The following is a 3,106-nucleotide window of genomic DNA, read 5'->3' as shown; positions in this document are numbered from 1 at the left end:
AGGGCACATCGGGAGGGCACGGGTAATAGACACAAAACGTGCTGTCTGGGGACTCAGTCAAATTGCAGCTTTCAGGGTTTGTCTTTATGTTCATACCAGTCGTGAGTGCCCGGTGGCTCTGTCCCCGGTTTCTGTCTGCAGGGCGATGCTGTAACGGGCAGCTTTCAGTGCTGGAAGGGGCAGTGGTCCCTCTGCCCTCCAGGAGACACCGAGCAGAGCAGTAGTTTTAGCAGCTGCTGTGAGCCTTTTCTGTTACACTGCTGCCTGAATACAAAGCCTGTATAACAACAACAAAAAAGAGTTTGTCCCTAATTTCTCTTTGTTTTTCTCCTTCTCTTGTAGCATCTCTTCCCAGTACTCCTCTGCTATGTCCTCACACTCTGGAAGAGACGGTAAGAACCTCTCCTGCTACACACATTTATAACAAACAGCTTTGAGATCTGCTTCTAGAGCAGCTGCCAGACTGATGGTGTGAAAATCACTTCCCGGGTGTGCTGTGCCACCTCGCTGGCTCAGTCAGAGTGACAGCAGTCAAGAGAGCTTGTGTGCATCTTACAACTGCTAGCCACAGGAAAGCTGTCAGGAAGGGAAATACTTTGCACTCCTTTACGACAAGAATGATTTGCCCTAAACAGGCCTTGTGGTTGAGCAGGCAGTGTTCTGGCTTTACACAGACCTGAAAAATCAAGCAGCAGCAGCACACATTGAAGGAGTGTGCCTTTTGCCTTCTTGAGCTTTCCCATCAGCCTGGCTCTTCCCTCTTCCTCGCTAAAGTAGGGTTGTTTAAAACAGCATTTTCCAGTACCTTGTGGGATTTCTGACATCTTCCTGAAGAACGTGCAATATCTGATAATGTGTTAAGAAAATTCTCTCCTTCCTGCCCACTGAATAATTGTCCTCTGCTTTCCTTTTGCAGTCATGACATCTTCCCGTCAGGTCCGCACAATCGTTGAGGAGGTGCAGGACGGGAAGGTGGTCTCCTCCCGGGAGCAGGTTGCGCTCACCACTCGCTAAGAGGGCAAGCAGCTCTGCAGACGCTCGACCCCCGGCTCAAGAGAGCGGCGAGCTGAACCAAGCACTGTCTGAGGCCGTACGTGATGGGGTTGTGCCACAGAAAGCAGTTCGCTTCATTCATCTGCTCCTCCTTCCTCTTCTACTCTGATTTCAGGCGGGTGCCATCTTGCACTCTGTGCACATTTAATAAAGCTTTTTCCCTCGTTCATGCAACTGCAGACTTGTCTGTCACTGACACGTGATCTTCCAAAGCCTCAGGGTTGTGTGTTCATGCCAGGGAAAGTCCTCAGAAATGACAGGAAGATGCCAGTGGGAGGAGGGGAACGGAGGGATATGGGATCCACCTGGAGCAAAAATAATTTGAGACAGCTTTTTCTACTGAACTCATTGCTCGTAAATACATGGGACTGACTGAGACATAATCCAGATCGGTTTGATACAAAATGAAGGCAATGACGGAAGGATGATGTTTGAGGTCAATGTGCCACACGACTGATAATTAAGGCCAACAAAATAAAGCTCAATTCTCTAACTCTCGGTATGACAAAGAATCACTTTCTCCTGTATGTTGAACTGAAATGACTTAAGCAGGACTACTGCTGTCATGTGTACCATTCTGAGACACGAGCACAACATCAGACCGGCAAATCTTATAAATACATGCCTTCTGTCTTATTTGACTGTCTTTAAATCACACTATTAGGCCTACTTTATACAGGTCTTTTCATGCTGCCCGAGGGCTGCACTTAACAGGTTCTAAAGTAACCATTGCTTAATCTGCAGAGGGATGAATAGCAATAACTTTTTATCAGTACATCTAGTAGATCACTGCTAAAATCCTTCTTGAAACACACGAGCCAGTTATCCTATGTCAACAACGTCTGCAGGCAAGCTGCCATTCAGGATTAGGTGACGCAGCTTGTGCACCGGCAGCCGGGTACCGGGTTTGCCTTTGCCCACTCGCTTCCTGGGCAGTGACAGAGGAACCAAAGGATGCTGCCCTGGTCGCCCACCCTCCGAACGTGTCTTGTGGGCTAGACAGGAGTGGAAATCATTTTAGACTCAAAAGCCTGATGGAATCACCTAGATCCACATTCATGCTTTCTACCCAGTGGTACCTGGGAGCTCTGTGCAGTCTTGGACCATGGCCTCACGTTCATCACCCACCTCAGGAATACAGATTTGGGCCTTAGACAAAAGGAAACGGTAATAGTTTGCAGTAAATCAGCTTCCCTTTGCATATAATGATGTACAAGGGGCTGAAGGTAAGCACGCTTGTCTCTTGGATTATGACGGATGATTCATTTTCCCTCCGTCTCCACAAAGGCATTACAGTCCTTAGTGAACAATGACAAAGGCACGCTCCCTGGCCTGAACAGGCTCTTGGAAAGAGTTGATGATGTCATGCTGGGCATGACAAGACAAACGAAGGAGAGGGAAGGTGATCGAAGAAGTGGGGAACCTGCCAGGTCTTTCCAGAAAAGGGAGCGTGAAGAGATGTTATCATTCCGTATTGCTTCGCAATTACAGAAAAGGGCGGGAAGTGGAACACAGACCAGAGAGCAGGGCTCATTGACTGTATCATGCTTTTCTCTTCCCTGGAATAACAGACCTTCCTTGCAGAAGTAGGAAGTCTTCCTAGCCAAGTGAGCTAGAGCCATCTCGAAAATAAAAACTAGATCAAGCATAAATGTACTTTAGCATCAAGCTGTCTTAGACTTTATGGCAATGGGCAAGGGTTCAGCCTGCGAATTCTGATTAAACAGCAAATGTGCCAATTTATTTTTTTTTGCCATCAGAAAAGAGTTGTTATATTTCAGTTGTAAATGGCAGCTTTCTAACTCTTAACCCATCTGCAGAATGCCCCAAGTGGATAAGTACAGAAAGGCTTTCTGAAAACCACAAACATTATGGATTAAACATAAGTAGGAGGTTAAAAGAAGATGCCAGTCCAAGAGCATCTGGCTCTGCTGGCAGCACAGTGAGGTATGTCCACTTCTAAAGCCAAAAGGACACAAGGGAGAGATTTATCAAGCAGTATATTTAGTTATCTTTGATATCTGTCACCCAGTGCTAAGATATCCATTTACAT

Source organism: Cariama cristata, unplaced genomic scaffold (assembly GCF_000690535.1).
Source record: "Cariama cristata isolate BGI_N322 unplaced genomic scaffold, ASM69053v1 scaffold27975, whole genome shotgun sequence".
NCBI classification, from domain to species: Eukaryota; Metazoa; Chordata; class Aves; order Cariamiformes; family Cariamidae; genus Cariama; species Cariama cristata.
Note: the sequence above shows the minus strand (reverse complement) of the source record.